The sequence below is a fragment of the Anabrus simplex genome, chromosome 1 (assembly GCF_040414725.1).
Source record: "Anabrus simplex isolate iqAnaSimp1 chromosome 1, ASM4041472v1, whole genome shotgun sequence".
NCBI lineage: Eukaryota > Metazoa > Arthropoda > Insecta > Orthoptera > Tettigoniidae > Anabrus > Anabrus simplex.
Window position 1 is genome coordinate 1,387,413,012 of NC_090265.1, and position 27,386 is coordinate 1,387,440,397.

The following is a 27,386-nucleotide window of genomic DNA, read 5'->3' on the forward strand; positions in this document are numbered from 1 at the left end:
GTATAGAAAGAGATTCCTTTACAAAGCCGATATGATACTTAAAGCCGATAGCAGCCCAAAGAAGAACTATGGTACCAGGGACTAATGTAGCCAGTGCTGACGGACTACTCTTTGATATGGCCCTTTATCATACGAAATCCATGGCTAAATGGTTAGCGTACTGGCCTTTGGTCACAGGGGTCCCGGGTTCGATTCCCGGCAGGGTCGGGAATTTTAACCTTAATTGGTTAATTTCGCTGGCGCGGAGGCTGGGTGTATGTGTCGTCTTCGTCATCATTTCATCCTCATCACGATGCACAGGTCGCCTATGGGAGTCAAATCGAAAGACCTGCATCTGGCGAGCCGAACTTGTCCTCGGACACACCCGCCACTAAAAGCCATACGCAGGAAGGCAATGGCATTTCATAACTGCAGTTATTTTCCAAGCTCGGCAAATACACCTCTGCTGACACGCCACACAATGCTTTAGTGTTTAAGACAGTCGTTCCAGAAAGCACCGCCCTCATTCTCCGATGGTTAAATGCGTCGTGGACCGTGGTACTGCACATTGTAGGGCTGATACCATAAAACTCATGATCTCCATGGACGGGGCACATCGTCAGATAAACTTGTCTGTAATGAGGGTGTCTACGTGTGTTTATCCGCAGTCCACGAGGGAAGCCATAAGCAGAAGTCACACTACAAAGTCTCACTCAAATTTATCCCGAAGGCGAGGTAAGTAACTCGTCACTGGCCTCCCACCAAGGCGGCCACAATTAGCACTCTGGCCACTGTATGTGGGATTATTGGTTCACATTCCACGTAAAATTGGAGCTCCCGTGGCTTTGATCACGACATCAACAGTCATGTGAAAGTACACCTCTGTTGCTTTTCAACAAGTAACGGCTTTCTGTCGTTTGACGTTCTGGCATACAGTGAGGTCATATATCATTCAGAGCAATTGCACATCATCCCCTCTAGTGCCTATGAGGTGTAAAGATCCTATCACAAAGGAAGTTTTCTTTAATTAGAACTAATTGCTTTTAAACAGTATACATAATACGCTAGCACCAACAATTTCCTTTTTAAAAGCTATGGCATAACTGTCAGGACTTCGAAATATAGATGCCAATGCTATAAAGCCAGAAACCGGCTACAAAACTCATGAGTCAACAATAACTGTTAAGGTAAGCAAGGAATATTAGCTGGAAAACTTGAACACATGAACTGATAATAATAGTGATTGTTAAGTTCAGGAGGTTTTCAAAGCAAGAATGTAAAGGTAAACTATATCTTATATTACGGTACCTAAATACAGGGAAGACATGAAAGGTATGCCAAATAAATGTTCTATAGGAAGAAAACATGCATGCAATGCATATGTATGATGGTTTTATTCTACATCCTGTCACAATGCAACTTCATAGAAAGTACAAACACGGTTCATATAGACATCATCATTAACTTTAATAACATTAGTTACATTATACTTCAGGCAGAAAAACAATTCAAACAACAAAATGATCAATGATCTCCACGTATTGCAAAAATAACTACTAATTCAACAATACGTTTATCATATTATGCTCAGTGTGCTTTGATTATAAATTATATTCTACGAACACAATTGCCATTTATCTATAATGTATAACCAAATGTTCATTACGTATTACATTAAACAGACCAACAGTGATATCAGATCTACAATCACTCAACTTGCCATTTTATTATGAAAAAAATAATTTATAATACTGAGTTAAGAGGATATATCTCCTGATCGTAACATCACTAGGGGAAATAACAAAATACCGAGAATTAAATTAAATATGGATTGTTCATCTTTACACAAAACCTCTTCCACGCCAAACTTCTAGTCTACTTCTGGATGACCGTTATTATGGAATACAATAATTATGAAATTCGGCTAAGTAAAGTATTACTTCTCTTTCAACCGACCGACACATTCCCAAAGCATACCGAAAGTAATAAAATCATTGAAACACTCCACACTAGGACTGTAACTCAGATAAATAAATCACATTTAGAGGTATACCCTAAATTGATACAGTCTGACCGATTTCCCGTTCCTAGATAAACACAATTGGAAGCTAATATTGCTTCGCAGAAGGGCCTAAATCATGATCACTAGATCAGTGGAATTGGTGTCTATAAAACTATGTTCGGCGGTAATCTTAAACACGGCCTAAGATTTGATCCAGTATACGACCAGCTTCACGCAGACCACTTAGAAAAGCTCCATGCACCGTGGCTGGGCAGTTCCTGATGGTATGCTCTCCAGCGAAGAAAATTCTTGGGTCGAAAGGCGGTTCTTGATCATTGCCTGCTGGAGGAGAGACAGGTGCAGCGAGTGTGTCGTAGTCATCCCCAGAGGATCCAACAGCCACGAAGGAATACGATCCACGGGACCAGGGATCAGCCCGCCAGCGTGTAACTACTGCCTCTTTTGGTTGTGGTACGGTACTATTACTAAAAATGCCTTTTAATATTGCCAAGCAGCGTCCCACGATGACATCATCACTGACATTCTCCATAATGACTGCGGCTTCTCCGGCTACGACAGCAATCAAAACAGGAGCACGATATATGCTCCAATAAAGAAATAATTCACCTCGACTTGCAGTGGTGCTGCCTATATGTCCAAAGAGGTTGACATTGGGATCCCAAAAGATTCGCTCGAAACAGAGAACTACTTTGTTTATGTTACCGAATCCCATACGTTGAATAGCAGACACTTTCCATTCTGGTAAAGGAGGTGAAAAGATAACTGTGTTTGCAGCCCCCAGAGAGGTACTACTAAGAGATTGTTTGAGCACCCCCAAAGGCAACGTGCAAAGGACTACATCACCTTTATAGGTGGCTGGGTTACTGTGGTTCCTTGAATTCGTAGTAAGAACTTCAACTCCACTAACTCCATACCGGATCTCGCGCACTGCAGTGTTAAGTTTGATATCAAGTCCTTCCGCCAATGCGACCGGAAAACAAGAATATCCATTTCGAACAGTCCAGTAACTGCTAGGAAACTCTATATCATCCGCTTCGCTCCAGTATTTTAATGATATATTCGTCAAGGTTGTTGCACTAGCATATTCTAGATTAGCACAATGCCAGTCCAAAATCTGACGATCTTTCGAGGATAAGTAAACATCACTTGGAGGTGAAGCCTCAAGTTCCTGTAATTTTTCTTCGGTATCCTTCTGTTGCTCTAATAAGTGATCCCATTCTCGACAGATATTCCTCAAATCCCGTATCTTAGAACGATGTACAAACTCTTGTGTTATGTCTCTAGATGTTTTCTTATCAGTTTGATGTTTGTACTGATTACTTAAATCAGTGATTCTCTCCTTCACCGACATCATCTTAATATGGCAATTTTTTAGTCTCTCTTGTAGAGTAATTATTGCTTTCCAATGCTGAACTTGCTGTTCTTTCACTTTCTTCTCTTGAAGACTAATAACCCACTCAAGAGCTTGACCAAGAGAAACAGGCTTTCCACCGGTAAAATTGAAGTCTAATTGAAGTGACATGAAGCAAACCGTTTCCAACAGTCGACTAAACTCGCGTTCTACCAGTTGGCTTTTGTCTTTGGGCACAACGCGACCATCTGGCTCATATAGTGGACACTTGTGTGAAGTCTTATGTAATTCCATATTAATCTGTTTTGAGATTACTCCCATAGGATTACCACTGAGACCAGGAACAACCATTGCACCCAAGTCAGCTACGTAAGATGCTTTTCGATAGGTAGCAATACGTCCTCCAACACGATCTCTGGCTTCTAGTACAATGACTTCCATTCCGGACTGTTTCAACTGCTGTGCAGCAGCTAAAGCAGCGATACCGGCCCCAATAATAATCACTCGACCTTGCTTCTTTTGCGGAGGCATTGCTCTCCTACATACCCCGAAGTTGATAAAACCCTGTCTTTCAAGAAATGCGTGAACTCTCCGAGCAAGATTTCTATCACTGTTAAACGGTGGTTCCAAGTTGAGCAAGGCTGCTTCAAGGACAAGCTGTTGCCGAGGATTTTCTAACCACAGCTGCAGTAGCCTGTTACGAATGTAGAGAAATACTTCTTGGTTACCTTCAGAGATATCAGGAAAACATTCAGCTTCACTAGGACTTAATTTATCAAACGGAAGTCGACTCTGATATGCTGCACCTTCAAGGCCTTCTGGACAATCTTCATCTGAATTTTGCTCCATTTCCTTTTTTTTCTTTAACCTTAATTTCACTGAGAGAGGACAGGGGAAATCGGAAGCTAAATCACTAGCTGATACTCTACTGGAAGACATGGCATCCTTCCGAACAGAAGTTTCATTGGTTACAGATTTCCTTCCCAGATTTCCAGCCTCCTCTTTAGGCTTCTCCGAAGCATTAGCTTCACCACCTTTCTGAAAACTGATGTCACATTTCTGTTCCGTGTTGCTGGAATCAACCTTCACTTTCTTTGCCTGATTCATTTCCTATCACTTAAAAACTCTCGAGGTTCATCTAAGAATTGTCCGTCCATACCACAGAGATAGGGTGCAGAGTTTACACTTGCGGATGTCCAATAGAGGGTAATGTCTTTTAACTAACAAGCTGCCATCTTGATCTCCCTATGTAAAATGTCGAACCTGAAAATAAATAAGTAAATAAATGAATAAACAAATAAATAATCGCGAACATAATCCAAAGCTACTAGATCATTTAAATTCTACTCACTGTTCAATAATTGAGCAAGGAATAAATTAAAATAAACAAATAAATTAGAAATAAATGCGTTTTAATACAACAATCACGTTCAAATCTAAACACAGTTTGACGTGGTCCAGTACTTTCTTTCTCACAGCGCGATCAATTTGATTTCCCATTAAGCTCGCAACAGACAGATTATTACAGCGACGGTCTATTTTCTAAAAGGTGACTATTAATTCCCTATAAAGTCGAGAGCATAAAGAAAATTCAATACCGTCGTTCTTTAACGGTAGTTTTTAATGGAAGTTCTTACGTAACTACTACTTTTTAATGACAAAATTTTGAACTATGGAAATAGAATTCCGCTGATTCCTTCTTAAATAGTATCAATTATCTCGTTAGAATGGTGGCAGAGGAAGTCAATTTCATTAAAGATTTTCTAAACTGAAACAGAGGCATCAAATACTCCCGTGTTGTGATTTTACAGACCATATTATTTTGTCTTGCCGATTACTCTGAGATTTCCTGTATGCCTGTATCTCTAAGCACGTCTCAGGAGACTGTTCAACCGTGTAAAGTTGACTGCATGATTTTTCAGTCAACTGCCTACTTTCCACGATTCTTGCAAGCATTACTGGAATTTATTCAAATGCATAGGTTTCTCAATTATAGCCAGGAATATATAGCAAGCACACCAAATGAACAACTGAGACAGTGAGTAAACAATTTGTTTTTTAAATAATATGTATTTGCTTTACTTTCCGCTAACTACTACGGTTTTCGGAGACGCTGAGCTGCCGGAAATGTTTGTCCTGCATGAGTTATTTTACGTGTCAGTAAATTTACCAACACAAGGCTTGAAGTACTACAGGACTGAGCCGGGGTCGAACCCTCAACCTTGGGGGTCAGAAAGCCAACGTTCTACCTTCCGAGTCAAAGAGTCCGGCAGTAAACAAATTTCAGAGAGAACTTCATGTCCAGTTGGAGACTTGATAAGGCTCCGTTTATATTTGTGTGGAAATTTCATTATGTTGTTACCAAGGAGAGTTTTTGAGATCGCCATGTCCTTTTCTTCGAAGAATTAGCTTTAGGGGTCGGGTTGAGTAGCTCGGTTTCAGTTGTTTTGTCTACTACCATTCCAAAGGCTGGATCCGAAATAATACCAATCGAAACAAACCTTAACAAAGAAAAGCGAACCCCATTTTATCTGGCCCCGGGTTCGATTCCCGGCCAGGACAGGGATTTTTAACCTAGATCTGCCGGCTGGTTCGAGGTCCACTCAGACTACGTGATTACAACTGAGGAGCTATCTGACGGTGAGATGGCGGCCCCGGTCTAGAAAGCCAAGAATAACGGCCGAGAGGAATCGTCGTGCTGGCCACACGACACCTCAATCTTCAGGCCTTTGGGGTGATCAGCGGTCGCTTGGTAGGCCATGGCCTATCGAGGGTGTTGCGCCATGGGGTTTTTTTCGTTATCTTTATCTAATTCAACAGAAATGCAAGTAAAATATTTTAAATAGCTCCGGAGTAACTACAGTAACATGATGTAGAGTAACCACAGTAATCACCGTATCAGACTCCCTAACTACAGTCTGGAATGAATAAGTGCGATAGGAAGTTGTACTGTCAGCATAACAAAATTAAATATTTCTACAAGTATCTTCTCCACCTGATATAAAGTGGCTAAAATCCAAACCTGACGTGATGGAAAGTGGTTCAAAAATATTGTTACCACCCAGGTATGCGACTCAAAACCATGGCTCCGAGGAAATAAAACCATGAACTGCGCGATTCACTGTCATCCTGATAGGGTCAAAATGACTAATAAAAACTTAGACTTATCAAACACATCTAACCGTACAGACATATCGACACAAGTTATCAGACAATACGAGTATTTCATACAATAAGTGCAGAGACCTGTAGCCCGAGATGTTGTTAGCCCCTATATGAAACAGCAACAAGGGTAACAAAACGTTTTAACAGTTCATAGAAGCTTGCATAACTTTATTATGTCTTCACCGTTAGGAATAGTTTCTTAAAGGAAACTATGAATGTACGACAAACGACAGAGAGAGTGAACCTTGTCATCGTTTCAAACAATAGAGCAGTAAAAGTTTTCAGGACCCAATGCGCATCGCATAGCTTATTCAATCAACAGAACATGCCAACACGCTGTCGAAATTCCTATGACATCACGGTCGCAGAGGCTATCTCAAAGGGGGACGAGTCATTGCTATCCGGCGCCAGAAGCCATCATTCAAATATCAACAATGAACAAAGTTCACCTTTGTGGAAAATTTAATTTCCTTTCCTTTCCTTTCCTTTCCTTTCCTTGCTAGATTAACATAGGTCCGTCTCCTTGGCTGAATCGCTAGCGTACTTGCTTTCGTTTCACAGGGCTCCGAGCTCGATTCCTGCACAGGCCGGAGATGTTAACTGCAGGGAAAGTCCGTGTAATTTGGACCACTTCATTTTAAACGTCCATAACTCTACTGACCTTAATGAAAATGTCTCAAATTTTATACACGATAATTAGTACAATGCATCAAATGATTTGGTGAAAATAAATGTTAATATTTTCCTTAGGATTTGATTAAAAGTAATGAAAATTAAAACCTGCAACCTGTTTTCCAGTCAATGACCGGGTCAGGGATGGGATGAATGAAGCCCCCAACTTGCGGCGAGGATAGGAACTGTGCCGGCTGCCGAGGCCTGTCGCACTCCTCTGACAGATAAAAAGAAATGATAGTGGAGAGTGTTGCTGGAATGAAAGATGACAGGGAAAACCTGAGTACGTGGAGAAAAACCTGTCCCGCCTCCGCTTTGTCCAGCACAGATCTCACATGGAGTGACCGGGATTTTAACTACGGTATTCAGCGGTCAGAGGCCGGCGCGCTGCCGCCTGAGCCACGGAGGCTCTATTTAAAAGTAATATTTATTCTAAAATTTATTATCGTGTAATCTGGACCGACAGCGTGTAACTTGGACCAGGTGATCGTGTAATTTGGACTTGTAAATATAAACATTGAGTTATTTAATCAATTTATTATGAAATACTAAACAATACAAAACGACACTCTGAATTGTGGTCGTCACTTTTGGCATGTAGGACAATGATAAAACAATACGTCCTGAATTTTGGTGCAGTTTTCATGAGTTTTGCAACTACTGCACTGAATCCGATAGTCACCATAATACTTGTCACATAAAATGCCGTCAAATAGCTCATCAACTGTAATCACATAGGCTGACTGGACCTCGAGCCCGGCTCCATGGCTAAATGGTTAGCGGGCTGGCATTTGGTCACAGGGGTCCCGGGTTCGATTCCCGGCAGGGTCGGGAATTTGAATTATCATTGGTTAATTTTCCTGGCACAGGGGCTGGTTGTATCTGTTGTCTTCATCATCATTTCATCCTCATCACGACGCGTAGGTCGCCTACGTGCCTCAAATAAAAAGACCTGCACCTGGCGAGCCGAACCCGTCCTGGGATATCCCGGCACTTAAAGCCATACGACATTTCATTTTACTGGATCTCGAAACAGCCCTCAGATCCAGGTAAAATCCCTGATTTGGCCGGGAATCGAACCTGAGGCCTCCGGGGAATAGGCAGGCACGCTATCCCCACACCGCGTGGCCAGTCTCAAATTAGAAAACAAGTTATTTTATCACCAGTAAAACTAAGAGGAAACCTGATTATTACAGTTGTTTCAACGGTCCAAATTAGACCACATGCAAAGATTTAATCAAAAAGTAAATAATATGCAAATTAAAATGTATGAATGAAACTATGTTAAAACTTGCCTAGATATTTCATTACTACTTGTAAAAGCTGAACACCCTCTTGGTTAAAATAACTACAGTACTTCACATAACATTTGCTTGTCACCGCATAAGCTTACAAGGAACGTGAGTATTAAGATTGCTTTCCTATTCCCCTTAAAATCTTAAAATTCTTTTTTGCTAGTTGCTTTACGTCGCACCGACATAGATAGGTCTTATGGCGACGATGGGACAGGAAAGGGCTAGGAGTGGGAAGGAAGCGGCCGTGGCCTTAAGGTACAGCCCCAGCATTTGCCTGGTGTGAAAATGGTAAACAATGGAAAACCATTTTCAGGGCTGCCGACAGTGGGGTTCGAACCTACTATCTCCCGAATACTGGATACTGGTCGCACTTAAGCGACTGCAGCTATCGAGCTCGGTAATCTTAAATTCATTATCCAAACAACTTTCAGGAAGAAAGCTATATACCTCGGCTGTCTTGCTGACCTTACCTCAGACAGGGGATGACCAAACTTGCAAATACCAAAAATTGCATCGGTCCAAATTAGATGCTGCTCCAAATTACAAGGACTTCCCCTATGTGGTTAATTCCTACGGCTTTGGGAATGGGTGTTTGTGTCATGTTCACACAACGGATTGCATAGTAAACACCACAGAAACACGCAATAGTAATATACCCCTCCGCACAGAGTTGGAGTTAGTAAAGACATCCAGCCGTAAAACCGCTTCTGATCCACATATGCGACATAGTTCGCACCCGCGACCCCACCAGTGTGGGAAAAGCGGAAGAATAACAAAAACAACAACAAAATATCAAATATAGAGCGAATTTTAAAGGGCACTCCTTTCCATGAAGAAGTGTGAACGCACATAATCCGATGCAGTCGGCAACTAGCCTGAATGTGGTCCTTTTGTACACTCATTGCATGAAACTGTCAGAATAGCACTAAACGAGAAGTCCCAGAGCACGAAATTCAAATAACTAATAACTATGCCAAGGCTTTTTTAAGTTTTAGTTTTTAAAATTTTGCTTTACGTCGTACCGACGATGGGATAGGAAAGATTTAGGAGTGAGAAGAAAGCGACCGTGGCCTTAATTAAGGTACATACCAAGAATTCGCCTGGTTTTCAAATTGGGAAACCACGGAAAACAATCTTCAGAGCTGCCGAAAGAGGGGTTCGAACCCACTATCTACCGAATGCAAGCTGATAGCTACGTGACCGAAACCCCGCGGCCACTTGCTCAGTATTATTTTATTTAAAAGCTTTAAAGAATACCCAAGTACATAAAAATATTACCGCTTATAAAAGTTTAAGGCCTTTTTCTGGTTGCAATTTGCGCTATTTTTTTTTGGAAAAAATGCCATTTTCCGCTCACTTTTATTCATTTGCAATGATACAATTGTACAATTACTTGCCAATTGCTTAACTTCGTTATTGCATACAAGTATAGGTTTCATTTTATTTTATTAAGTCTTAGTATCTTTAAAGTTTAGAGGTTAGCGCGCTGAAAAGAAGAGCCACGTCCTGTGCTTACACCGTACACAAGGCCGGGAAATAGCGCTTTTAACTTCAAAACATGGTCCAAATGCCCGGCTCCATGGATAAATGTTAGCGTGCTGGTCTTTGGACACAGGGGCCCGGGTTTGATTCCCGACAGGGTCGGGATTTTTAACCATCATCTGTTAATTTCATGAAGCACAGGTCGCGTACAGGCGTCAAATCAAAAGATCTGCATCTGGCGTGCCGAACTTGTCCTCTGAGACTCCCGGCACTACAGTCTCTGTCACCATGTTTGAGAGTCGAAGAAAACAATTGCGAGTACGTGTATTCTGAAGGACTACCTGTTCCAAAACAGTTCTCTTTCGTGCATACACTGTTTCGCCTGAGCAAACCGTTTTCAATCCACTCAACAATCCCCTAAGAAATCCATCTTTACTAGATTTTACAGTTTCATCTTTCCAAATAGTAGTGTGCCGTACATATATCCACGTTTCATCACGGAAATAAATACACTAATGTTCATAAAAAAACATAACGCCTTGAAAGACTACAGACAGGAAGTTCATATTCACAGGATATGTTCATTAGTATGTTCTGCAGGAACGATTAGCATTTCAGTCACTGAGGTTCAGCATGTCTTGCTGCCTAGTAGGCACTGGGACCTCCATGGGCACTGATAACTTATTCCATGCGTGATGGCATCGACGCGTATAAGGCGCGAATAGCGTCCTGGGGTACAGCCATCCATGCTGCATTCACCTGGTTCCACAGTTCATCTTTAGTGTTTGGCATTAGGTCAGAGCGCCACACCCGTCGTTTCACCATATCCCATACATTTTCGATTGGCGACATGTCCGGTGATCGGGCGGGCCAGGGCAACAGTCTGACACCCTGTGACAACAAGAAGGCGTGTGTTCGTGCAGCAGCATGTAACTGCGCATGGTCCTGCTGAAATACGGCGTCTGGGGTGTCGTGCAGAAAGGGTATGGCTACGGGTCGCAGGATATCATTCACGTAGGTCAAACTGGTCACAGTGCCCTGGACACGCACCAACTGTGGTTTGTGGTTGTACTCAATAGCAGCCCGCACCATAAGGCCTTGAATTGGCACTGTATGTCTAGTACGAATGCAGTCAATGTGACGCCTCTTCCCCTGTCTGCGACGAACCAAAATGTGGCCATCATTTTCAAACAGAACGTGGATTCGTCCTGAAACACTATCTACCGAGCTCGATAGCTGTAGTCGCTTAAGTGCGGCCAGTATCAAGTATTCGGGAGATAGTGGGTTCGAACCCCACTGTCGGCAGCACTGAAGATGGTTTTCCGTGGTTTCCCATTTTTACACCAAGCAAATGCTGGGGATGTACCTTAATTCAGGCCACGGACGTTTCCTTCCCATTCCCAGCCCTTTCCTGTCCCATCGTCGCCATAAGACCTATCCGTGTCGGTGCGACGTAAATCAACTTGCAAGAAACACTATCTGCTGCCATTCCTGTCTCCAGTGACGTCGTTCCATACACCATTGCAGTCTAACATGTTTATGCACATTAGTCAAAAGTAGGCGGAGAAGTGGACGACGCGTCGGTAACTCAGACCGTATTAAACGGCGACGGACTGTCACTCCTGATAGTGTAGGATGAGTTACACTGTTCCACTGTGTTGCGCCAGAGCCGAGGAAGACACAGATCTGTCCTGCAATGCCATTCGGATGAAGTGTCGATCTTCTCGCGGGGGGGAGGGGGGGAGGGGCGGGGGGGGGGAGGTGAGGGTCTGGGTAGTGCGACCAGACCCATCTTGTCGTGTTCTACGGCTTTCTGTAAACCATTCTGTACACACCGTTGCACTGCCGACACATTTCGTCCCACACGAGCAGCAATTTCCCGGATGGATGCATCACGTTCTCACTCAACGGTTCTCGCATATGTCATCGAGGCATCCTGCATGTCTGCGTAAGTCACAGTGATCCATTATCTTCGGTTTATAGCGACAACGAGAGCCGCAGGCACATCTTACCAGTCGATGGTGGTGCGCCGAGATGTCGATGTGGACCTTGAACCTGACGGCCGACATGGTTCAAATCCTAATCATTTCTTATGAACTTCCTATCTCTAGTCTTTCAAGGTGTTCTGGTTTTTATGAACATGAGTGTAGATCTACACTTTTCACGAAATGTCCTATCTGACTTAAATACTTTCTTCTTAACACAATTTCATTTTCTTCAATAAGCGCCCACTGGCGATTTCGGGATAATTTTCACAAGTCTGTGAAGAGTTGCAAGAGTAAATTTAGGCAATGTATCGTCACTATTAACTGAAGCTAATATTTTATTACGAGTAGGTATTTCATTTCTTAAAAAGTTTTTTTGCTATTGGCTTTACGTCGCACCAACACATGTATGTCTTATGGCGACGATGGGACAGGAAAGGGCTAGGACTGGGAAGGAAGCGGCCGTGGCCTTAATTAAGGTACAGCCCCAGCATTTGCCTAGTGTGAAAATGGGAAACCACGGAAAACCATCTTCAGGGCTGCCGACAGTGGGGTTCGAACCACCTTTCTTAAAAAGAACCCGTGATTTTTTACGGTTAACGTCTTTTTTTAAACTGTCGTATTTTTCACTTAGCTTTGTCGCGTTACGCGTTTTCTCAGGAGTAACCAGTTTATTATCAACCTTTAAGTTCTTCCCTAGCACGGTAAATACTCGCCTTAGAAATACCTGTTACATCGGCCACTGCACATGTTACTTCATCCAGGATTTTCTTAAACGAAATTTGGAAAACACACATAACATGTGTGTGTCCTCCGCCACCTGCAAGCTCCGCAACCCGCCCGGCATCGACGCTTCTAGATACCACGAGGTGTAGACTGCAGCGCGCTGACGTAATCGTGTGTGACGTCAGTCAGCGGATATAAATTGGGCGACGTCTTCTCCACTGAAGTCACTCCCACAGTGTCCAGCGATCAGACTACACCGTAAGTCAGACACGGAGGTAGGTACCCTCTTAAAAAGTGTTCTGAACAGGTGGACTAATTCTGGTCGGGAGGTTTCACCTCAGGACATCTTCGCCTCAGATATCCTGCCTCCCGTATCCCCAACATGCGTCCTGTCCTAGCATTCTGCTACTCACGAACTTTACCACAAGTTCCCTGTATAATTCTACAAACTACAGATAGTCATCAGCTATCACGGACATTGGTTACTTCAAGCATCCTATCTTATCAAGATAGACAGCATTGTACATATGAATATTAATATATATGATTGTATTTTTTTCACAGACCATCAGTCTACTAGTTTAGGCCATTATCTAACGTGTGCAGCGCTTCAAGCATCAAGTCAGTTTTCATTCCTTTTTTGTGTAAAGATTTACAAATAATAAACTTTTATGTTGTGCTTTGTATATCGAATTCCTTGTATACAACATAACACACATGTCTTCTCACCACTCGTTAGTGGTTTTCCGTTTTTATGGTTAATCACAGACTCTCTCTCTCTCTCTCTCTCTCTCTCTCTCTCTCTCTCTCTCTCTCTCTCTCTCTGTGTACGGACGTTTGCAATTCCAATTAATTATAAATTATAAATGATAAACGTTGTATATTATTTTACTCACAATAAACTTAGAATAAGCACACTAGGAAACTATACACATGTGGTTCGGATCAGCAATCACTGAGCTACTGGGCTCAAAGAAGAATGTTTGGGAAACGGATCGTCGTTTCCCGCAAACTCTTCCGTCAAGTAACTTGCCTCCCTATGTAGGATAGATGTAACATTGTTGGATATAGATGTGGGAAGAATAAGGAATACTCAAACTGTACTGCTAATAATGAGCAAAATAATCATATGTTAGGCTTGTTATATTTCTTCCAAACTATGTCAGATGATCAACGTTAATTTTGATTGATTGATTGATTGATTGATTGATGTTTCAAGGGGCCTAACATCAAGGTCATCGACCCCAAACGGTACGAAATGAAACGAAATGAAGTGACAACTTAAAAAGTCCAAAATCCTACACTGACCAGAATTCGAAGCGTGAGGGCGAAGAATGAATGGATGGACGGATATGAATTTAAAACGATCAGTGGATCCGACCCACAGTGCCTCACATGCACAGAAGCTGGCACAAAACAATAGTATTACTGACCAAAGGACTGCTTCTATAGCACGATGCTGCATCGATTATGCTTATAGTCGAATCGGGTCCAAAATCCAGGTCATCGGCCCCTCATAATGGTATTTATCGCTAGGAAAGTAGAACCATGGCATTTGTCATGTTGCGGTACTAATCAAGAGTAGCGTAGACTCGCGGTATTCCACACATTATGGTATTACTCACAGGTAGTATAATGCGCACATGTAACACAGATCTACGGTGTTTCGCACATTGCGGCGCTATTTACAGGCAACGCAAACCTATAGAGGCAACGCAAACTTATGGCGTTCCTCACAGGGACTCGTACTATTCTGTGGAATTCCTCACATAATGGGAACTGAGTATAGGTAAGGCAGAACCATGATGTCGCTCATATAGGGGTACGAATCACAAGTACTGTAGGACCCACCTCCTGATTCACACGCTGTCGCTACTAATCACAAACCTATTGCGTACCTAACGTAGTGGTAGTACGCGCAAGTAAATGCGACCTATGGTGTTCCCTGCGTGATGGTACTAATTACAAGTAGTCTCATGGTTCAAATTGGATCATCTCTTGGTCGCCCCTGTAAGTAGCCTCTTACGACAGGCAGGGTATACCGTGGATGAATTCTTCGTCTGCGCCCCCACCCACAGGGGGGGAGTGTGTGTTTGGTCCGCGAGAGGTATTTTATTTCCCTCAAGTCCACCGGCAAGCCGGTTAGGACCCCTCTATCCGCCACCTGGGACTCGCCACAAGGGAGGATTACCTCTCCCCCTGCTACGCCAGCGTAGTAGGTTCGTGGTACGTTAATTTTTTTTTTAATTTTTTGCGCTCTTAAAACAAACCTCACACAGATTACATACTCCGACTATCAAACATGGTGAGCCAGACGGTAAAAGCCATACGCCATTATTCATGTTATGGTCGAAGTAAGTTCCCAGTTCTGCCGCTACGATCGCTTTTACCAGTCCATGGTTCGAGTCGCAAATCATGTGTGTTTACTTGTATAGCAGTGCAACCGCTAATTTTGTTTCAAATTTGTGCTGTATTTTCGTGTGAGTGCTGTGGGATTGAATTTACAAGCTTAAAATGGTTTACTGTTGTGTGCCATTCTGCAAGTCAAGATTCCATGGAAGTAAAGGAGTAACTTTTCACGAATTTCCGTCCAGTGTGCCTCTTCGAAAACAGTGGGTTTCAGCTATTTATGGCAGGGGAACAAGCAGGATTCCTTATGGATGCCTAATGATACGTCTTGCGTGTGTAGCAGGCATTTTAAAGAGTCCGATTACAGTAATAATACGACCAGAAAAGGACTTCTTCCAACTGTTCTTCCTTCAGAGTTTGAAGATTCCACTTCACAAAGAGGAAGCATATAAATAAAGGTTACTGAAAAGGCGGCAAATCGAAGAAAGCCCAATTTCAGCAAACCCGCTAGGTAAAAGGAACAAGATTTGTAATGTAAGCATAGGTACTCAGTATTCGCCAGCAATTAATTTTACAATTTCGAAGTCATTTAGAGAGAAACGGAGGAAAATGACAAGGATAATAGCAAAATAGCGAGGGGTGATTTCAAAATAAAATAAAATAAAATTAACTCTCTCGAAGACACCAACAAACTGAAAGAGCGACGTATTCGAGGTTTAACAAAATCAGACCGCCAAAATTCCTAGCGATGCCGACGGTAGCTGCATTAAAGTAAATTTCCTAATTGACCAAATTCAGACTTATGGAAAAAAAGAAAAGCAGATATTTTGAAACGACCATAAAATTGTGCGTGTTATTGTCATCAAGATCATCAGGCTATAGATTTTTGAGAGGAATGGGAATTTTGCATCTCCCTCGTCAAAAGACGCTAAAGTCCGATATTGGGTACTCTCATGCGGAAACAGAAATAATATTTCTGGTTAAAGCTAGACTGGCAGCAGTCAAGAATTCTTTAAGTAACGCCTGTGAGAAGGTAGGCTCCTTGATTATTGATGAGATGGCCATAAAACAGACTCTTCCTTACGATAGGAACTTACGTATGTTTCTAGGGATGAGCGACACAGAGAAAGTTTCTATCGGCATAGAGGACAAGGTGGCTAACAAGGTGTTTAAAGGGATGTCAACTTTTTACAGACTACCAGTGTCGTATTATTTCACTAGGGAGCAACTAGAACGATTGACGATAGATGTTAACAGAGCTGTCAAAGAGAGTGGTTTCAGGATTTTACGCATTGTGACTGATAAATGCCAGGTTAACGTTTCGATGTTCGAATGTCTGTGTAAAGCAAATGGAACACTGACTCACTTATACCAAACCCATTAGACAAGGAAGTACTACTCTTTTTGAGTTTTGATCCGAACCATGCGATCAATGTGTGGTAACAGGATTTTTGGTACGCATGGCAAAAGAGGAAAAACAATTGTGACAGCTGCTTATAACGACTTTCTTCTCCAGCCGGAACAAGTTCCACTTTGAGCTTGATTAGCTTCCAGGACCGAGGAGGACTGCGATATCCACAGACATACCTATGGCTGAGAACGGAAGGGTCACAACTTTTTTAAAATATGCATTTTTGAGATTTTATCATCAATGTATAGCTTATTTCGACCTCGACAACCTCCAAAAGTGTTACAACACGATCGAACGTATTCAAGCCAGGAAACATTTTTAACGGTTTTTCGATGTTCTGACAGCAGTCGCTTTGCTTAATTCGGAAGGGTCATTTCGAGTTTTCTATATTATAATAAATGATGTAAGAACTAAGTACACACCAATTTTCATAAAACATGTGTAGCAAGTGTATTTTTGAAAGGCAATAATATAAACTGCTTCTCCTGAAAAATCATGGATTTTGTATTGTAACCCTTTCATTCTCGGCCATGGATAGCCTATTTTGGAGCATTCCTGAAAATTTTTCGGCAGCCATAGTTCACTTTCTCCCTAGATAAAATCTATTAACTAACCTCATAATCAGTTTAGGAGAGAGATTTGAAAGCGTAGTGAACAGTGATAAGTGCAGCAACGAGCTTGTATTGCTTCTCAAGAAAAAAATTCTTGAAAGCAATGTTAAATAATATTGCGGCAAATAATTCTGAGAAGTGTGAGAAAGCAAAGTAACTCTCCAAGAAACCATTTAGCTGAAAAGTTTTAAAGCTATACTGACAAATTATCAAGTAGCGGGTCACGGATAGTTCTCCAGTTTCAAGGTACCAGTATGTCTACATTTAAGTACTATCCTTTTGTATAATTAGAGGCTAGTGTTATTCAGTACAGTGTTTGAAAAAGTTATATGTTGTCATGCCTTTATCGTTGTTTATTTTGTTGTTGGTAATATTCACAGTTTTATTGCCGCATGACTAAAGAACTTTTGTATTTTACGCGCAAGTAGCGTATTTACTTATGCAATCGAAACCTAGGATATTCGCGCTTTTACATCTACTATTTGTAACTTGGGATGCAATGAACTTTAATTTTATTTTGTGCAGGAAGGAAACTATACATAACACGTATAAATATTGTAACTGACTTACATACCGCAGAAGATAGTGGGAGGAGGGCTGGTAAAAGCGAGCCTAGCACCAGAATGTGGAACTCTCATGCCGCCCGCGTTAAATTATTAAATTATTGTTTACTACCCTTCGTTAGAGTACTAATGGGGAGGTTATAATCTGTTAGATATCCCTTTCGCGCGCAGGCTATTAAGAACTATAGGCCTGTTTCATCAGATGATTTGAATGAGGCATGGAATGACATTTATACAAGAAGGACACATTGCGCTCTCGACATATGTCTATCACAATGGATGTCCTTACTGGTTCACTTCATGTATCTTTAATATTAGACCACTTAGTTACAACCTGTAGAACTCCTTCCTGGCCGTGTTCTGTATCAGGTAGCTGCTGGAGTATTGCTGTGTGGCTAATTAATTTGTGAAAGCACAGTACTCGAAGCGGGTGAAAACAACGTATGTCGTCCGCACTACCGCTGCCTAGAACTAGCAACACTGTCGCCGTAAGGCTCCACGGTCTCGCCTCAACGCTGGATGATCTATACCTGCTTCTACCCCTAATTACAGTGGATCAGCAAGAGAGTAGGCCTAGATGAGTGAGTTTTCAGTTAGTTCAGTAAGTTTTATTGAGTCAAATACCGCAGACGGTAAGATGCTTAAAGCGACGGTAAATAAACGTGTTAAAATGAATGGTTTTGTTTCACAGTAAGAAAAAAAGGCTTTTTTTAACTTATGGGAATATAATGTTTTGCAAGGTATGTGATGTTCGAGTAGCTGTTGAAATTTCTTTTTACAGTAGAACACGTATCATGAGGGAAACATAAACGTAGTTTGCAGCAACTTCAAGGTCAGGATTAACAGAAGCCTACATCAGATGCTTCTCGGATAAACAAGGGCGACATTTTCACCTTTATGCCAGCAATATCCACAGCATTTTTGTGCGCCGATATTTCACTGGATAAATTAACCATCCAAAGCTGCGTAGTTGCATAAAAGAGGAGACCGGAAAAATAATACAATCCCAGGATATTGAGACGAGCTTATGTTGGCAGATGCTACGACCGAACTACAAGAAATAAAGAAAAAAGTTGCGTACAAAAACATATGGATTTACAGTATGTGGAGGAAACATCAAGACTCTTTAGTACGTTACATGGCAAATTGTTGTGGTATGAAATTTGAAAGCAAGGCGTCCTGGAGAACACGTCTTACTACGTTATGAGCAGCTGGATAAAGCTGCTGATTACTCAACAATCTGCAGAGTTTTTGACCAGTCACTGAGAATACTGTGTTTCCTGACTGGGTAGTGCTGTGTGGGACATCGGACGTGAGTGGCGGGGCTCTAGAGAACTGTTACGTAGTGAAAGAAACTAGACGCAAATAATACGTATTCTGTTCAAAACGACGCATCAGTTTACACAAAAATGCTCAAAATGTAACCAAGTAAGATCATTTATCACTAAAAGCAGCAATATAGACCAAAACATTAAACACGGCTGAAACATGTATTAGTCTATGTGAATGAAAAGCTACTTCCTGTTTTCCAGTCAATGACTGGGTCAGGGATGGTATGCATGAAGCCCCCATCCTGCGGCGTGGATAGGAATTGTGCCGGCTGCCGAAGCCTGTCGCACTCCTCTGGGGCAATGATTAATGACTGTCAGATGAAATGAAATGATAGTGGAGAGTATTGCTGGAATGAAAGATGACAGGGAAAGCCGGAGTACCCGAAGAAAAACCTATCCCGCCTCCGCTTTGTCCAGCACAAATCTCACATGGAGTGACCGGGATTTGAACTACGGAACCCAGCGGTGAGAGGCCGACACGCTACCGTCTGAGCCACGGAGGTTTATGTAATTAGTCTATAAGCAACATAAAATTGCTTTCAGCGGAGTCTGGGAACCTTCACTCACACTTATTTTATGGATTTCCGTAAAAATACGCCATGGAAAGAAATACGACTTTTCCTTAACATCCTAATCTTTATTATTATTATTATTATTATTATTATTATTATTACTCAACGACTTTTTGCTAGATAGGTTTGCCAATTCTTCCTTGGCTGAATGATCAGCGTAATGAACTTCGGTTCGGTAGGCCCCAGGTTCGATTCCCGGCCGGACTGGGGATTTTAACTGTGTATGGTCAATTCCTCCCGCTCGGGAACTGGGTGTTCGTGTTCCTCTTAATATACTTCTCTCTACACATGACAGACCACACCACACTACCAAACACCACAGAAACATGCCATAGTGACAACATCCCTCTACACAGCGCTGGCGTCAAAAGGGGCATCCGGCTGTTAAACTAGGCCACCCCACATCAAGTGTTAACCTAAATAAATTGGGAAGAAGGCCAAGGCGAAAAAAAAGTTATTTGTCAGTTCTTCATCTTGACCTTTATTATCTGCTTACTTCATTCGCAGATAATTTTTGAACTATGAACTCCTTATAATATCGAGTATTCTATAAGATGCTGAACTTCAGGACTAGTGCGTAATTCTAAATAATTTTGCTTACAATAAAAATGTCCACGAGACTTTCGACGATAATAGATTGTAAAGACTTTTTCTAGAAGTCCATTATAATATAACAAGTTGTCCCGTCTGTCGAAAACAAAATACATAAGTCTATTTAATAAATTTACATTTGTATTGGTGTGTGTGTGTGTGTGTTCAATAAACTGAAAAAAAATAGTATCCATCTTTTCAAAAATAAGCTACAACAAATACAACTATTATCTTCAGGTTAGACTTTTTTGAGTTTCCTGCAAGGACATGTTCGTTGACACTGGAAGATATGAGATACAGTATGTGTGTTATTCGTACAGACTTCAATTTCTTATCAAGTCTCGTATATTCACAGTAACGATTGAAAAACTGAAATAAAACGTAAATGACGGGTAAAAACATGATTTGTCAATGATAATTCGTTAGTCAAAACCATACTTATCTACATACAGGCAGGAAGATTTTATATGAATATGCCGGCATCGACAAACGGGTGTACCAGTTGTATTCGTACACATGGACAGGATGATGCGCACCGTTTACTTGCGATGCATGGAAAAGTCTCAGTGACGGCATACGGCTAATCAAGAGTGTCATTCTCCTTCCTAATTTATCTGTGGTGTACATGGGTAGGAGTGCAGAGTTAAGTACGGAGCTTAAGAACAATATATATCAAACTGCCACTTCAAGGATTTTCATTACGAAAAATTGGACAGCTGGTCATTAGAACACATTCTTCGGTGCAATATGTGGTTGATAAATGTAAATAGACACTACAGTATGAAGAACACTCCAAGAAAACCCAAGAGAAAGTGTTTAACTGAAAGGAAAGAATATTTTTTGTTCGACTGTTGAAGTCAGATTCCAAATTAAGTACACCAGTACTGATGCAACTCACGGAGTAACGACCTGGAAAGAAGATCAGCAACTCCACCATCCGTCGGATACTGTAACGGCATGCGTACTATGGAAGAATTCCATGGAAAAAGGCCAAACGTAAGTTGAAAAAACAGACGGCTTAGACTGGCAATCGCTAAGGAGCATGTGTATAAAGAGAAAGAATTCTTGACTGACGTTATTTGGTATGGTGAGACAAAAATGAACCTTTTCGGGTCAGATGGCATCCACAGAATATGGAGAAAAATTGGTACGGACAGTGAATTGACAAATACACTTCCAACTGTAAAATACGGTGGTGGGTCTGTAATGTTTTGGGGCTGTATGTTAGCCAGAGGTGTGGGCAACATATATTTCTTTGACGGAATAATTTACAAGGAGGGCTATAATGCAATCCTAGGGCAAACTTTAAGCAGAGTGCAGAAAAAAAATGGGGTTTCCAGCTGTTCATATGTTCCAGCGTGTAATGACCCAAAACACTCTGCTGATATTAATAAGACATGGTTGATCTGGAATATTCCTAAGCAGCTAAGAACAACTCCCAAGTCTCCGGATTAAAATCCCAGCGAAGATCTTTGGGCTAAGTTAAAGAGGAATATCCGTAGGCAACGTGTGAGTGCGAAGGGGTAACTTAAAAGCGTGATTCCTCAGGAATGACAGAAAATCAGCTCCGACATGAGCAAGAAATTAGTGTATCTATGCGGCGACGATGTCAAGAAGTTACAAATGCTAGGGGACATTCCACTAGATACTAACATGTTCCAGGAACCCTTTATTTTTTCTTTATTTCAAGTGTTCAATTTGCTTGTACGAATAGGAAAGATACAAGATTATGGGCGCGCTTTTCTTTATTAGAAGCTGTATGTTTTGTTAACATGGTTGCAAACATATATAGTAGGTATATGTTTTCTGAAGACTTTATTGAATATATGTTCAGTGAATAAAATAATTTTCAGTTTATTATTTTCTGGCAGTGCGTTGAGGTACTAAAGCAAACAGCCCGCACGAATAGAATAGGTACATACTGTACGTAGAGGGTCCCTTATCCAGCATCCCGCATTTCAAAGGACAATAGAATCACCAGTCTGGTTTAACCGGTCATCCCTTCTCAAGTTAACCGGGGAAACGAGGACATCATAAATCTTGATTTTTAAGTTTCCTTTTACTATATCAGATGTTCTTAGAAGTTCTCAACACCCCATGTATATGTAATGTATAGTACTTGGTGGTATTGGTACGACTTCTTTAGATGAAACTACGAGAAATGTGTTATTAATTTCACTTATAAATTAGGTCAGTACATGTAACAGGCATTCCTGCGCGCCATTATACCAAAACGTGAGTTTCTAAAACGTATGCTCGGCAGTGAGCTTCACGTTAGCACTCTGTATACAGAAGATGTCAGCGTGGAATGTAACAGAATTGGAAACTAAATGCTCCACTCAACGGAGTAAATAGAAGCAGTAAAAAACTCCAACACAAATCATTCACAAGTTAAAAACGAGTATAAACATTCTGTAACGTATACAAACACTGGTGAGCAGTAAGTTACATTAATTTCTGAACAGAAAATGGTGTGTTGTGCTCGTTTCTTTCATAATAAATCTTACTGATAGTCCGTAGGCTTGCATATCCTAATTGGATTTATCACGGATAAGAGATGCGTGGGAACATCAGCGCTCTGAAAGCTTCGCATAACGTGTCGTTTTAACAAAAAATAAAAATCTGATTCCTCCTGAAGTCAACGAGGAACTTGGGAAGCGCACACTGCGAAACTGTTTATCCGAAATAAGGATATTCGAAGTGCACCATGCAACCACAGAACAGGACGCATACAGAAAGGAAACTTCGATTCAATCCGTGCGCCAAATTCTAGTGGCTATGACCAATGCCCGCCATGTTTAAACTGAGTAAATTACTTTCAAATCTAGCACCAAACAAAAGCGTGTTTTAAATCTTGTAAGCTTTAATTTGAAAACAGTAAACAGTTGTAGCATATACCTTCAACTGAAATTTCATAGATTTTGAACGTTACGTCTGTAAATACTTATGATTTTGCACGCTTGGCAATAAGTGTTTGTAAGGAAAAAAATGCTATCATTGGTGCTCAGCGCGTAATTCCAACACAAATAATGACCAGCGTTTAAGAAACCAGAAACAAAATATTCTGCTCTATTCAAATTTGCTATAGGCCTCATTATAGCACTGTAGATCCTACATACTTCCAGTGCAAAGAAATGGACTTCAGAAGAGAGGATTTGTTAAAAACGCCACCTATTTTTATTTAAACTGCACAATATATATTATGCACTTTAAAGATTTATTTTATTTGTCTTCTTTCAAGTGACGAAGTTAGAGCGCACGGCCCTCTCTTAGACTTAACCACACTTACAATACTTCTCTACAGATATGTTAAGTCATAATTTAGTGATGTTTCTATATTTTTCTACGAAAACAGTCACAACCAGATGTTGTTCCAACATTATTGTGCACGTGAAGTCCACCAAAACACGAAAACAAGAATAACAACAACAAAAACCCACAGAGAGGAACAGTACAACATGTCAAGAGGCTAAAAAGGCTATTATTGGTGTACAGACTATTATTATTATTATTATTATTATTTTCTTTTTTTTCTAGTTGCTTTACGTCGCACCGACACAGATAGGTCTTACGGCGACGATGGTACAGGGAAGGGCTAGGAGTTGGAAGGAAGCGACCGTGGCCTTAATTAAGGTACAGCCCCAGCATTTGCCTGGTGTGAAAATGGGAAACCACGGAAAACCATTTTCAGGGCTGCCGACAGTAGGGTTCGAACCTACTATCTCCCGAATACTGGATACTGGCCGCACTTAAGCGACTGCAGCTATCGAGCTCGGTATATTATTATTGTTATTGTAACAGAGTTCGAATCATACCGTCGATAGCCCTGAAGATAGTTTTCCGTAGTTTCCCCATTTTCACACCAAGCAAATGCTGGGGCTGTACCTTAATTAAGGCCACCGCCGCTACCTTCCCATTCCTAGTTCTTTCCGTCCTTGCGTCCCGAAAACCTTCGATGTGTTAGTGCACCGTTAAACCGCCAAGAAAAATATATTTGAACATACTTTGCACTATATTTCAGGATCTCATTAAAACCACTGTGTCAACCTAACTTAAATAGCAAGGTAATTCAGTGGGCACATTCTACTTATGTAGAAGGCAGATAGTAAAGCACATGTCTTTAATTAATTGAATGTCTCTTTATTTTTAGGATAGAAATATGAATGGAAGTGTTAGTACCAGTACTGATACCATCCCTGAAATTTCGGAAGTGTGTTCCTATTTCTGTTGGAAATTAAACTGATTTGTCCATTTACAGCCCTAGGAAAGAAAAATGGAAGAGAGAATAAAAACTGCTTCGAGAAAAAATACAGCGTTTACAGAATAAGGTATCCTCATTCATAGCAGAAAAGTAGTGATTTTCATCTTGTGGGTATAAATAGTGACTAATTTAAATGTTTATGTGAACAGAACCAAATATGTTCCATCGCAACGCTGTTGGCGCCAACTTCTAATTTCAATTACTTCACAAAAATTACTATCCACACTTTTCGGATCATTAACCTTTTTCGAAGGTTTAATAGGATAGCAAATTGAATTAAGAAAGTTACAACATAGTGTTCCTAAGAGATAAAAAGTGGTCATCATTAAAATTGAGGAAATCGAACCAAGTTAGTCTTCTACTCTGAAGACTGTGAGATTCAATCCTGGTGCATTGTCATTTATGTATGTTTCTGCTTAAATACGATAGACCTATTTCAGGAAATTCAACGTCTCGTATATTAACTCTATTCAAGGACGAAACTCGGGCAAAGTAGAGGGCTGTTAATCATCCAACATTAGGTCTATAATTATTTTCCCGGGCTGAGTGGCTCAGACGGTTGAGGCGCTGGCCTTCTGACCCCAAACTAGCAGGTCCGATCTTGGCTCAGTCCAGTGATATTTGACAAGTCCTCAAATACGTCATCCTCGTGTCGATAAATTTATTGGCACGTAAACGAACTTCTGAGGGACTACATTCCGGCACCTCGGCGTCTCCGAAAACCGTAAAAGTAGTTAGTGGAACGTAGAGCCAATAACATTATTATTATCATCACTTATTTTGTATAGAGCCGAATAAGTCGCGAACACGTGATGAAGATTGTGCTGAAAGGTATCACAGGTGATTTACTTAGGTGGTGGTGGTGGGGGGGGGGGGAGGGACTGCAAGGGATACGTTTGGAACTAGACTGAATTCTCCACTTTCAAATCAAAATTTATCAACAAAATATGGTGCTGCTACATTCGATAAGGAAAATGTAGTGTGTACTAAAAGAGAGAACCGTGTCTGACTTATTAAATAATATCTTAGTGATATTTGTTGTCTATTCTATCTTCAGCAAGGAAGTCAGTGGCTTAGTCGTGTTGGAATACAGTGCCCCGCAGATCTTACATGATACGTTGCATTGACTAAGTCCTTCATTAGATAAGCGATACAAGAGAAATGCGTCTGATGGGGAGGAACAGAACAGGCTACTCTACTGCAATGTGATTCCAGCCGAGGAGAGACTGTTCTGCACGAGCAACAGACCGCGTTATTCTCTTTCGTTTTCAGTAACCAAGTATGCACGTGTCAATTCTTTCAACTTGATTTCGATCCTGAAAATGTTGAAAGAATCTCGTTAGAGAATCGACCTCTCCTCCAGCCACAGATTATATCATTCTGAACACATGCCAACTTCAAACTCCCAGTGTTGATCAGTCTCGTTGGCATGAGACCTTGAGAGACTACCAGGCTAAAAGCAGGTTCCGTTTTGTTTCCTGAGTCACTATGCTCCTAAAACCACGAGAATAACCCATCTACTTAGTCCCTACCTTGCAATATTTTCTCCGTATCCATTGATTACCGGTTACCTGCCAAATACACGAAAACTTCGCACTTACTTTACATTCCTGAAATCTAGTCCGATTTTTTAAAAAGCTATTAAAAACAGGTCTTCAAATTATTACGCAACAAATCGAACGATGATGATCATAATGATAAATATTATTGTTATTATTAGTATTATTATTTTACGTCCCAGTAACTACTTGTAAAGTTTTCGGAGACGGCGACGTGTCAGAATTTTGTCCCGCAGGATTTCCTTCATGTGCCAGTAACTAATCGTCCATTAAGACAATTTCCCCGCCAAAATTCTGACTATCCGGTGTCGCTATGGGTCAGAGAATGTAATCCCTGTACAGTACAGCAGTTTGTCTATAGCAGCAGTGAGAGCACTCGAACTGCGAAAACCTCGTCCACTTAACCTGGCATCCAACAGCTGCGATGGAACATTCTTTATTCATTTCAATGTCTTTGTACCTCATATTGCATCCGGTAATGGCGGTCTTACTGACAATTCCTGATCCACTGTGCAATGACTTCTGAAGATGAGATATGACACTGTTTTAAAAGGACACTGTCTCTGACACAGTCATTGTAAAACAACTTAGGGCGAGTGTTGAGCTTGATCAAAAATGTTTTAATGTATTGATCAATAAATCAATCAATATATTACCAATGCAATACTTAAACATTTACTTGAAGGGTGAGATCGGCAGATGCGAATACCATGGCCCTCTTCTGTTCTTGGCGTCTTCTAGCATATGAAGAGTTGAATACTACCGTGCAGGCTACGTTCATCTTGAATCAGGCGATGTAGTAGCAGCTTTGAGAATCTTTGTAGATTTCGAGAAACGTTTGAACCTTCCTACTAATTTTTTTTACATAACGCAACGAGATTCTCAATATTCTTCGAAATGAAAAGTCCCTCTTTAAGAACAAGTTGTAGTGCAATGAGCTATACACGGCAAGTGGGGAATTTTTTTTCCGAAGTCATGGCTCTTACTACATTACGACTGTTGTCATGAAACTCAGTCGCTATTTTATTCATCAAACCACAAATTTCTTATGTCTTCTCCACGAAATTTGCAATATTTTCACCTCTGTGTGTGTGTGTGTGTGTGTGTGTGTGTGTGTGTGTGTGTGTGTGTGTGTGTGTGTGTGTGTGTGTGTGACTTCTTCAAACGGCAACACTTTAGTGCCGAATTTTGTATTCCTTGTCTACAAAGTAAACAATGATACTTAGGTAGTCGTCGGTTGCTGTTGATGTCCACGAACCTGTCGTAACAGCTATGCTATGTGCATTTCGGAGCTCGTCTTTTACTGTTTCTACTTCTTGATACAGTTCTGGGAGGATGTTATTTAATATTTTCTTACGTATATCTAGGTTTAAAGTGCTGAAACAACTGCTTACATCCTTTATCTTCTACAATGCTAAATGGCTGGTTGTCTTTTAATCATCATGTAAGCTATTTTACAG

At 41.1% G+C, this 27,386-nt stretch overlaps 1 pseudogene; it reads right to left on the minus strand.

The window, feature by feature from the left end:
* Nucleotides 1–1,354: 1,354 nt before the first annotated feature.
* LOC136878902 (lysine-specific histone demethylase 1A pseudogene) overlaps nt 1,355–27,386 on the minus strand; it is a 210,151-nt pseudogene continuing 184,119 nt past the window's right edge.